Raw genomic sequence first — 12943 nt, forward strand, 5'->3', positions numbered from 1 at the left:
AGTAAGGACCTGGGTTAGAATTGAAGAAAAATCCTGGGAAGAAAAAACAGATTAACGTGGATACTGTCAATGGAGACACCTGTGGCTCTTTCTAAGCCTCAGCACCCCTGCTTGTCATAGCCAAGTCAGTTGCTCTTAAAGATAAAGCCCAGGGCATTAGGAAGCTTGATAGAGAAAGAGTTTTATGTCAGAGCCCAGAGCCCAGGGCCCAGGTGAGATTTGGGTTTCTAGCAAAGCAACATTGGGCTTCAGAATCAGAGAGACAGAGAGAGAAAGAGAGAGAGAGAGAGATAGAGAGAGAGAGAGAGAGAGAGAGAGAGAGAGAGAGTCTCCCTCTAGCCCCAGCTGGCCTGGAACTCATAGAAATCTGCCTGCCTCTGCCTCTCAAGTGCTGGGATTAAAGGTGTGTGCCACCATACCAGGCCCAGAACTGGAAATATTTAAAGCTTAAGGAACATACCCAACAACAAGAGAAGGAGTGATCTGGAGTTTCACACACCATCTTTCAGGTCCTGGTGTTACAGATCTGCATGGTGTTGGGTCACGGTCATTTCAGGGCTAGACAGCTGTGGCTGGGTGCAGCACTGCCTGACCCCCAGCCTTCTTTTCCTAGCCTCTTTCCTCCCTCTTATCACCTCTTCCTTTCCACTCTTCTCTTCCTAGTCCTCTTTGCCTTACTTTTATCCAAGCTTTGATGTTGTTTTTAGTCCTTGGTTTTCAATACCTGAAAGACTACTTACTGACTTTGTTAGAATCTTTTCTAGCTTTAAAAGAGGGCAAATAACTGGGCATGGTATGCAGGCCTTCAATCTCAGGACTCAGTAGGCAGAAGCAGGAGGATCTCTGTGAGATTGAGGCCAGCCTGGTCTACATAGTGAGTTCCAGCTGGGGCTGCAAGGAGACCCTGTCCGAAAAAAGAAGAGAGGGACATTTTACTGAGAATAGACATTAATAGATAATCTATAAAGCTGTGGTTTTCAACCCTGGTTACACATCAGAATCAGAAAGGAAGGTCCAAAAATATGATGTTGCCGGTGTTGGTCTGCAGTTTGGCTGGGATTTAGGAAGCTTTAAAAGCTCACTAGGTGATCCCAATTACAGCCACAGTTGAGTGCTGTTTACCCGAAGTGTTCCTAAAGTACCCAGTGTTGTGATCACTCACCTCCAACTCACACACCTGATTTAAGCATCCCTAACTGCTGCTCTCTCATCTGCCTCAGCCTGATTCTCTCAAATCCTTTACAAAGTAACAGTGCTTCTTTCCTTATGAGTTTTCAGTATGGATCTACTCAGGTCACTATAGAGAAATTCTGCACTTCAGTGTGAAAGAAAGACAGCCATTTTGGCCATCTCTCTATTTTTTACATAAGTCAGAATGATGACCAGCGTTGATGGTCTGTGTTAGTGGTTTGAAAACCTGGATGAGAAGAGAAGAAGAATCGTGGGAGCTTCAAAAAAAGAAACCCCAAAACCAGAAAACCAAAACTACATCACTCAAGAAAAATTGAATCAGAAACTCTTGAGGCTTGAGCCTCAGCATTTATTTTAAGCGATGTTGTGATTCTAATGTGTGACCAGGATTAAGAGCACCTGGTCTAAGTACTGCATCCATTTATCCTGGTTCTTACGATCCTTTCATTCTGCTCAGTAGCTTCAGGTCACTGCCTGTCATTAACTTTATCCCCGCTACCCAAGGATGAAGTAGGTGTATCATCTGTCTTCTATGCTCCTGCTTTGAAGGCCTCTGATCCTTGGGTAACAGTCTTCTGCAGTTCAGATTTAACTTTCCCCATGGTACCTGTCTGGACAGATCCAGTTCTAGCCTCCCCTTCCCCAGGATAATAAATGTGCTTATTTATGCTTATTTTATCTCTAATATGTTGAGTTACCTTATGTGTATATGGTGGTAAATCTACCAATATGTAAATGTATTGCTTCTTTTTAGACAAGTGCCTAAAACATACCTAAAAGATACCCTTAGGACACATCACAAGGGTGTGTAGAGAACTTTAACACTGAGAATTTCAACAGACTGACTGTTAAAAAGCTGAAGATTAGACCTGGAAAAGATGGCAGTGGTCAGGAGTGTATACTGTTCTTCCAGAGGACCTGAGTTCGGTTCCTAGCACCCACATTGGGTTGCTCACAATAGTCTTTAACTCCAGCTCCAGAAAATCTGACACCCTCTTCTGGACTCCACAGGCATCCACCTATAGGTGACAGACACTCACACAGACACACAGGCACACAGACACATGGACACACATATACACATACACCTAAATATAAGATTAAAAATTAAAAAAATATTTATTATTTTTATTTTATGTGTTTGTGTGTATTGCCTGCATGTAGGTAAGTGCACCCGTGTCGTGCAATGCCCACGGAGGACAGAAGAGGCTGTTGGATCCCCTGGAACTGGAGTTACAGACAGTTGTTAGCTGCCATGTGGGTGCTGGGATTTGAACCTGGGTCTTCTGAAAGAACATCCAGTGTTCTTAACGGCTGAGCCATCTCTCCAGCCCCAAGATTAAAAACTTTAAGATGCTGAGGAGTGGGCTCTCTGTCTCTTTCTCTGTCTCTGTCTCTCTCTCTCTCAGTAGAGGTGCCAGGCCACAGTGGAAAAGGACATCTTACATGAGCCTGTTTCCATGTCTTTAGCAGTTCTAATATAAACAGGAGAGGCGAGGGATGGAATGAAAGGGTAAAAGAAGCTTGCTGTGTCTCAAATTTCCTGTGTGCCTTGAATCACTGTGATAACTGCAAACAGACCAGTAATTATAGATGCAATTGTGTTTTGTCTGCAACAGGACCTTTCTTCTGAATTCTCTTGTCGTCCCACCAAAGGGCCAAGCTAACAAATCGGGTTGCATCCCTAACACGGGAGGTGAGTGTGAAGCAGGAGAATCCCAAGTGTGTGTTGTGCTTATGACATTTCTTTAATTATAATCAGAAATAATATCTCTCGATTATCTTCACAATCTGTTCTGTCTTTACTATTATTTAATGTGTATGGATATATTGCTTGCATGTAGGTAGGTGCACCCATGTCATGCAATGCCCACAGAGGTCAGAAGAAGCCATTGGATCCCATGGAATTGGAATTTCAGATGGTAGTTAGCCATCATGTGGGTTCTGGGAATCGAACCCAGGTCTTCTGCAAGAGCGGTCAGTGCTCTTAACCTCTGAGCCATCTCTCCAGCCCCTATAATATGTTCTTATCTTTGATTACACATGTATTCAAATTTTAAATTCTTGGGTTACTGGATCTTTTTTTGACCCTGCAAAATAATTGGATGTCAGAGAAGGCCTATGCACTGGCCTGGGTGTGCTTAGGAGGACCCAGCTGAGATGTCTCCCCTCCTTGTTGCCTCTGTTCCATCTCATCTCTCCTTTCCCACCCTCAGGACCTCACACATCAGTAACTTTCTACTGTGGCCTTTTTCCTTTCTCTAGTCTTAAAAGATCAAGAAATTATCATTGACAATCTTTGGGAGATTGTCGTTTGGGAGATTATGACATTTCTTTTGTTATACCCAGAAACAATATCTCTCAATTACCTTTGCAATCTGTTCTTTCTGTCTTTTTATTTAATGGGTATGGGTGAGGTCTCAGTGCAGGTATATGCAAGATGGACAGATTCATAGGGGAACAGAGTGAAAGAAAAGAGCCATCGGAGAAACACTTAAAGATAGAGGGACATAGTAACTCAGGTTCGGAAGAGAGCCAATTAGATCTAGCAATCCCTTCTCTGTGTCCCTCTAGTCTACAGAAAGAACAACAGAGCATGAGACAAAAGCAAGCCTATCGAGGTACCCATAGGAAGACTCACAGAGACAGGAGATATACATGGAAAGAGGTGGGAGGCATCTAAGGGAACTCAGAAATACAGAACGAAGTAGAGGGGTTGATAAAATACAGAAATAGACTCACACAGAGTTAGAAACAGAAATGCAGAGAGGTACTCAGGTAAGTAAAGAGAGCCTCCTGTGCCTCACTCCAACACATCTAGGCGCCAGCAGCCTTCATGGCCTTTGACAGGAGCCCAAGCCCTTGTAGAGAGAAATGGGTCTTTTCTGATTTATGGTTCAAGTTGGGTGTGATGCACACACCTGTAATCCTAGCACCTCGGAGGGAGAACCAGGAAGGTCAGGAGTTTAAGGTTATCCTAGGCTATATAGTGAGTTTGAAGCCAGTTTGGGCTATCTGAGATCTTATCTCATGCTCCCCCCAACTGCAGTGGTTCATGTTAGGAAAAAGGCAAGTCTTGTAACTTAGCATCTGTAGGCAATAGAACAAGCCAGATTCTTTGGTTCTAGAGTGGCTTGTGGGAGGAGACTTGTCTATCTGTCAGCCAGGGACTTACTGTCTAAGAAAGAAATAACTCATAATATGCAACTGTGAAACATGTCTTGTTACTTATATATTATATATTAAAGCTGTTCTTGGCGAGGCCACTCATTCCTGGAAGGGCAGTACCGAAGAAGAAGTATGTACTTACTCCTGTCCTCTTGCCTCCAGGGGGACTTTAAAGGAAGCTTCTCACACTGTGGAGCCGACGGAGGAGGGGGTGAAGTTTGGACGGCATGGATGCCCCTCTGTCTAAGCCGTTCTGTGCTTCTAAACATGTCTGCTCCATCAACTGCAGATCTAAATATGCTACACTGAGCATTGACAAGGAACAAGATGAAACTATTCCTTGCACAGCCATGAGGCTCTTGCTGGAAATCCCTGCAGGAACATGGTCTCATGGCTGCCTCCACCTCCATGCTACTGGGCCACACTTACCCTTAGGAAGAGAGCTCTGGTTTATCTTGGCAAAGGTGGCCTGAGATGCCACTGGGATGTATTCAGTGGGCTGCTAAGGGAGAGACCCTCATGAGTAGTCACAAAATGTTTGGTTGACTCTAAGTAGGTCACCTCTGATTCTTTGAATAGCAGGAAACCATCTGAAATATATTCTGTCTCTTCAAAGTTAAATTGATTAGATGATCAGCCTGGCTTCCACTTAGATGTGACTTCTTTGCTTGTGAGCCAAGTGCAAACCACAGAGCTTTTGAATCAGGAAAAATGCTTATGTTGAGTTGAGATGGAAACCTGGAGCTGTGAGCCACAGCTAATTGAGACTGAGCCAGAGGCTCGGGGAATCCAACCCTGTTGTCTCCCATCTCTCCTCAGAGGGCCTTTCTACCTACACATTTGGACATCGAAGGCTGCTGAAATGTGGATGGGGGAAGAAGAAGTAGTACATTTCAAGTCCAGAGCTGCTCAGTGGCTCAACTGTGTATGTAAACAAAGCAAATTCAACATTTAAACTGACTGTTACCTGAGAGCGAACAAGCTGTGGGTAGAAGTCCTTTATGAAGCAAGCCCACAAGCAGCTGCCCCTGAGGAAAAACATGGGCTGAAGACAAAGGGCACAGACAGATGGCCCTAGGCATCCTATCCTATCCAGTATTATTGATGTTACATTACAGATGGGAAGCTAGACACGTGGTGCATACCTATAATCCCAGCACTCAGGAGGCAGAGACACAGAAGATGGCTGAGAGTTCGAGGCCAGCTTGGCCTATACAGTGAGTTACTGGACAGTCAGGACTAAAGAGTGAGACCCAAACCACAACCGGTTAACCAGCCCACCAACCAACCAACCAAACTCAAAACCAAAACCAAAATGACCCCCAAACCAAACAAAAACTCCAAAAAACCCCAAATAAAACACAAATCAGAGTGAAACTCACTTTGTGAATGAGTAGGTCTCTTTCTCCTTTGTGTGTGTGTGTGTGTGTGTGTGTGTGTGTGTGTGTTGTGTATGTCTGTGGGTGGTGTCTGCACACATGTAAGTGCAGGTGTGTGTGAGAAAGCCAACAGAGGATGTCAAGTGTCATGTTCCGTCACTCTACCATACTCCTTTTGATAGAGTTTCCCTCTGAACCTGGAGCTAGGCTGGCAGCCAACAGGATCCAGCAAGCCTCCTGTCTGCCTCCCTGCCCCCCGCACCAGGTTACAGGTGCACATGGGTACACCCAGCTTTTTAACGTGGGTTCTGGGGATTGGAACCCAGATCTTCATGCTTGTATAGCAAGTGCTCTTACCTGCTGATCCGTCTCCCCAGTACCCCTTTTTGAAACTGAAAGAAATTCTCCTTTAAGTAGAGAGGTTTAAAAAGGCAAAGGTAAAAGAGAGGTCAATTAGAAGGCAAGAAAAATGCACCAGCCAGGAGAAAGTTCTCTTTCAAATGGCTCCTGTTGGGACAATAGCATCCTTCTCAAGTGATCAGAAGTGGTTTAGTTAGCTACATTCCAATATATCCACAGGACCTCATCAAATCGAGGAGGAGTAGACACAGTGCTGATTTTTCCTTGTAGAGACTTTGGCACGATGAAATGTCACTTGTCCATGGTCAAGGGAAGGAGTCCCCTTACGTTTGAATTATGTATTGAGCAGACCTTACTGCTAGAAAAGTATTTAACTCAGGTATACTCAGTCTCTGAGACAGGATAATCACTAACCAGGAAGGCCCATGGATGCCAATAGACACACTCTGGAATGACTTGGGAATCCTTTGAAGAACTTGGGCCTTTCTTCCCACAGCCCCCAATCCACACTGCAGCATCTTGAACGTTGACAAGGGACTGCATGGGTTAAGTTGACTTGGGGTGATCCTTGATAGACATGTACAGTGTGCTGCTCACACCTCCCAAAGATGTGACAAGGAGTCATTAATTGACATTAATGCTATTTTTAAAATCAGAGTTCTGTGAATACACATACATAAAGATACACACATGCAAACACATAGATATGGTGCTTGGCATGAGTTTGAATGTACATACCCTACATACCTTGTTCCTATGAACAAGTTAATTGATTTCTAAATAAAATACTTAAGGATATGACTTGGTCTGTTTAACATTAAGGTTATGAGCCAGCAAAACCCCTTGAACTTACCATGGAAGGAGCTTCTTAGCCAATGTGGCCCTGATTATTACACATGGTTCTATTCTTGGGAAAACCAGCGTCCACCGTGGGGCTCCACTCACTGTGTACTGTTTCCAAGCCTGGCTTCATCTCTACTTTCTCTAAGAAGTCTTCCCTGATTTTACAACACCAGTGCTGATTCTCCCCTCCCCACCGGTTGCTTAATTTCTTAGTCTGTTTATAATCTGTGCTGTTCATTTTCCACTATTATTTATTGTGTTATGTAGTTTGTTTTGTTTGGTATTTTCTGTGCATGTATTTTCTTTTCCAGATAAAGTAAACCTTGAGGATCAGGGTGACATCACATTTGGATAATCACTGTGTAACTTTCTTTTGCAGGCTTATTGGGCAGACCAGAGTCTTGTACCCAGAATATGTTCAGTAAATATGTATGTTCAATAAAGTCCTTTGATTATACAACCACTTGACACTGATTCTTCCAAATCCCAAATGACCCAGTCTTAAACTAGTGACCTACATAGAACTGACCCATTTCCACAAACGCTGTTGCCTTGACCTGAATAGCTGTAAGTTAAGCATCACAACTGCCTCCCACTTATTTCTCCTTATTGCCAACATTTTTCTGGTAACTTCTAAGTAGAGGGTTGCATTAGTCCTTGGGGAAAGACAGAAGATATCAGAATTAGGGTATGTGGACTCTGGCGAGGACAGCAATTCAAATTGGTTACTCTGTTGGAAGTCAGGTCAGCTGAAGTTCCTGCAGGTAGAGACTATACCTTCTGGGTCTGTGTTCCTCATAGCCATGGGCAGACTCAATAAGAACATCACATTTCATTCAGTAAAAAAGAAAGAAAGGAAGGAAGAAGGAAAGAAACAGCTGCTGAGATGACTCATTGGGTAAAGGCACTTTCTGCCAAGTCAATGACCTAAGTTTGATCCTTGGGCCCCACATGGTGGAAGGAGAGACTTGACTCCTTCAAGTTGTCCTCTGACCTCCACATGCATGTCTTGGCACATATGTTCCCATCCCATTCCCCAAAATAAATAAATAAATAAGTAAATAAATAAATTAGTAAATATAATTTTAAAAAATTAAAAAAGAAAAAGAAATCTCTCTAGTGCTAATGTAGAGAGAGGAAGTTAGGTAGGTCCTAACTTTCTGGCCACTTTCTCAACCAATGTTTTCCAAATGCATAGGAACAGGAAAAATACAGTAAGAATGTTTCAAAGTCACGCACGACAGTGGCACACCACTGCGTGTTGTTGCTCTCGTTCTAATTACACCAGTGAAGATGTAACGCAACTCTTATGTGATCATCTGAGATAAAGATGAAAAATGGAAGGACAAACAAATGACTCATTTTAATGCATTCACTTTAGACAAGAGAAACCTGTAATTTCTCTTAGGCGTGCTTGACAGACCCACTGTGGGGTGAATCACAGCCTTACACAAGCCTTGAAGCTGTAGGCAGCTTTGCATTCTCCAGATTGGCTTCTCAGTACGGGCAGCTGCATCTCACTGGGACTTCCTGGACTCCCCTTTCAGAAGATGAGGATGGGTCACAGCCACTGAAAGGAGCTGGAGGGTGACAGGGTGGGCACGTGATGGTGAGACACCATGGTGGGGAACTTGGAGCTGACCTTCCTGCTGGGTGACTGTTCATCTCTGAGCTGCTAGATCTACTTCGTGGATACTGTGAGTACATGGCCCATGCGAACGCCTCATTCCTAGTGAAGAATGGATTGTTTTTGTACCTATTCCAGAATTGGAGGAGGGTGTGTGTTTTGTGATGGTGTTTTCTAGAATGCTTGATTCTGCAGTCTAATGCTCTTTTAGAATTTGGCTAGCTCAAAGCTGGAGTGTTTCCTGTCTCATATATATATATATATGTGTGTGTGTGTGTGTGTGTGTGTGTGTGTGTGTGTGTGTGTGTGTTTTAATAGAGCCATCTGTCTGGCATGTATTACTCACTACTAGGTAGAGCCATCTGTCAGGCTTGAATTGCTCACTCCTAGGAATGAACATGCAAAATATCCTGTCAGGCACTTAGACTTACTCTCCATGTGCTGTCTCCTTATCAGATTAATTTCAATTTCCTTCCTTCCTTGAATGCAATGCTGAATTTCTTTTCAAGTTCAGTTTTTTCTTTTAGTGAGGCTGACAAAGCTGTCTTTATAATAGCAACTTAAAACTGGTTACTGCTTGAAGTTTTCCAAAGACATCTCCCTAGTTTGGAGGGGTCAGTCCTGTGCTGTTTGAAGGTCTATGTTCCCAGAACTCTCAGGACACTCAAGGGAGCTCTAAACAGTTGTATTTTCGGTGTTATATTGTTTTTTTTTCCCTACTGTACTTTTGGTGTCAACACTTCAATGAGCTTTCTTCATGGAACAGAGCAATTGCTGGTTCTAATTTCTTTATAATTAAGTATTAAGATAGTGAGTGAGGTGTAACGATGCCGTCCAACTCTGAAATTTTGTGATTCTTGAGACCTATCAGCATTTGAAACCAGAGTCCAATCTCAGAAAAGATACCGAGCTACAAAGAGATCGCTGGAAGCTATCTAAACTAGTTAAGGAAGAGATGTGCTTTATTCTAGTAGTTTTTGTATCTTTCTTTCCCTGAAGGCCCCATACCTCATCCACGGCAAGATAAAACCACTGAAAGTGACTCAGGAGAGTTTATTATTGAGGTCAAGATACTGGGTTTAAACACATAAACAGTTCATTTAGTCATCTGATATTATAATCAAACCTGTAATTATAATACTAAAGTAGATAAAATATATGGTTATGGAATTCAGTGTGGGGGAACAATACACACACACACACACACACACACACACACACACACAAAGAGACAGAGAGAGAGAGAGAGAGAGAGAGAGAGAGAGAGAGAGAGAGAGAATCTCACTCTTAAGTTCCTTGCCCTCCAGTTAACCTTTCTGAATTGGCCATTCCCGTAAAACAATAGGATTGGCCAAGAATTGTAGGATGAGTTTTTGCCTATAAGGTTAACAAACAAGTGAGAACATGCCTCCCACTTACCCTGTGTGGATCAGTGGAGAGGAATGCCTTGGGAATGTATTTACTTGGTTGACAAATGTTCCCAGCCTCCTCATGTTAGGGTGTTTGTGTCAAGAAGTTTGAGAGCTCATATTCTAACTCATTCCTTCATCACTGACTACCTTACAGCTCCTGGCCTGACCTCTTATTTTCTTTGGGAGTTCCAGTGCCATCCCTCACTAGGCATGTTCAGGCGTGTGGGGAGTACCTCAGTCTGCATGAGTCGCTCTACAACCCCATCCAACACGTAACAGAAATGAGTTCCAGGACCCAGGCAGACTGGTTATTGTTTTGAATTGCAACTCTTTCAGAAACTCAGTTCTAAGTACAAGGAAGATCGGACAAGCAGGAGATGGTGTTGAAGAACACAGGGGTCTTTGGAGTCTGTGCAGAGGGTCACAGTGTTTTATGAGTTCCGGCTTACAGAGGGAGCATAGAAAGACAGAGCATAGTCAGTGCCAATATGTCCTGATGCCCCCTCCTCTTCCCTCCCCTTCCCTTCTTTGTTCTCCCGCCCCAGTCCTCTCCTCCTTCCCTTTCCTTTCTCTCTTCTTTCTTTCTTTCTTTCTTTCTTTCTTTCTTTCTTTCTTTCTTTCTTTCTTTCTTTCTTTCTCTCTTCTTTCTTTCTTTCTTTCTTTCTTTCTTTCTTTCTTTCTTTCTCTCTCTTTCTTCATTTTTGTTTATTTTTATTTTACACGTATGAATGCTTTGCCTATGCAAGGATACCACATGCATGCAGAGTCCGCAGTGGCAGAAAAGGGTGTCAGATCTTGTGGAACTGGAGTTACTGAGGGTTGTTAGTCACCATGTAGGTGCTGGGAACTGAACCGGTGTCATCTGCAATAGCAGCCCTCCCTCCTTCCCTCCCTCCCTCCCTCCCTTCCTCCTTCCCTTCTCTTTCCTTCTTCCCTTCCCTTCCCTTCCCTCCCCTCCCCTCCCCTCCTTTCTGCCACACCCTACCTCTCTCTCCTTCAACTAGAAGGGAAAACAATTCCCCCAGCATTGCATCTTACTTGGATTCAGGCCATTTCCACTTCCCCGAGCCAGCCTTCTCCTCTCTGAGCCTCTCTTCCCTGCACCCAATAGAATGTCTACTTGCACTTTGTGCCATGTCCTCATAGTCCCCTTTCAGCATTTCCCTTTGCAGTGTAGTCCATTCCTTGGGATGCCTTCCAAAAATTGTTGGAATGATAAAAGTCTTCTCTACTGGGGTACACATTTTAAAACACCATTAACAGACTCTTCCTTCCCTCCCTCCCTCCCTCCCTCCCCAACTCTTTCTATTCATCCATGAAACATCACACTTTTCTTGATTTTTGGTTGTTAGCCTGAGCCTTTAACAGCCAGCTATCCCTCCAGCCCTTTCACACTTCTTTACAGGAGGGCTCCACGTAGAGCAACAAAGAGACACATAGTGGATCTGATGATAGGAAGTATTTCTACCAGATTCATCAGGTTCCCAAAATTTCCTAGTGTTTCAAAGACCTTGGCCTTCTGTATCTGTAGGTTCATAGCCACAGATTCAACTACAGAATGAAAACATTAAGAACAGAACATTGTGGGTGTTGGAGAGGTAGCTCAGTGGTTAAGAACACTGGCTACTCTTTCAGGGAACCTCGGGTGGGTTCCCAGCACCAATAAGGTGGCTAACAATGGTCAGTACCTCCATTTCCATGGCCACCATGGGCCTTGCCCAACATGGGTGCATCTACATACATGTAGGCAAAGCACTCAGACATGTGAAATACATTAATTAAAAGTTTTTAAAAAGAAAAGAGCATTGCATTTGCCCCTAGCACACACAGACATCTTTCTTGTTACTGTTTCCTAAACTATACAGAATGACAACTTCCACAAAGCATTTGAGAGAATTTAAAGGACAGGGGAGGATGTTTGCAAATACAGCACCATTTTTTATAAAAGACTTGAATATGGGAGGATTTTGGTGTCTGAAAAGTGTTGGCACCAACTCCTCGTGACTGCTGAGGGACTGCTGTGCGGTCACTTGCTTCTTGAAGATAGAAAAGTTTCCTCATGATTTTAGAGCAAACCTTTCAGATGCCAGGCAAGGGTCTTCAGTCATTCACTCCGTAGGAACCATTCATTCATTCATTCACTGATTCCTTCATCCAGCCGGTGTTTCCAAGTATGTACCTTGTACTTATGCTGGGCTAGCCGCTGAGGACACGAAGGTCCTTCCTAACAACAACCTGATTTTTTTCTTAGGTGTGGCCTGCTTTCTCACAGGCTCTGGAGCAAAAGAATGCTCATATTTATGCTCTGTCTACCCATTGTGATTAGGGCTCTGTCATGGAGGAGTGGGGTGCTGACGACTATACATTGGCTGGGAAAGGTAGTTACTTAGACACTTCACTCTGGGGATTTAGCTGCATTTTTTCTTTAAGCCTCTGAGGCTAGCACATGTTATTTTCTCTCTGTAATCACTAGGTTAGAACAGGGAAAGGGGTTTCATTTGGCAGCCTAGAATTGCTGCTTATTGTTGTGTGAAAAGCAAAGGTAGATGGTTGATAGAGGGTAATTCATGCTTTTGCAAGGAAGAGAGAGAGAGAGAGAGAGAGAGAGAGAGAGAGAGAGAGAGAGAAATATTGTGTATGTGGGGAAGAGAAAGTTTTTATAGGTCCTGAGAAGCTGCCACGCTTGGAGGCTCAGCTCTTTCATCACTGAAATAGGTGCTTTGCAGGTGGCTTGGGGAAAAAGACATGGCTCTGCACTTTCTGGGTGGTTAGTACAGAAACCAGTAAGAGCTTCTTTGCAAATGACAAGCAGCTCTTCATTATGCCATTGCAAAAGAGATGACCCCAAGCAGGAGATCTTTGGTATGTTTTCCCTTCCTTTTTCATTTTGCATTTTGGAACCACTTTTTCTCTCCTTGCGTTCGCCCCAACTTTGGTGTGAGGGGCTTTATGAACACACTGGC

Source organism: Nannospalax galili, unplaced genomic scaffold (assembly GCF_000622305.1).
Source record: "Nannospalax galili isolate Female #2095 unplaced genomic scaffold, S.galili_v1.0 scaffold803, whole genome shotgun sequence".
Taxonomy (NCBI): Eukaryota; Metazoa; Chordata; class Mammalia; order Rodentia; family Spalacidae; genus Nannospalax; species Nannospalax galili.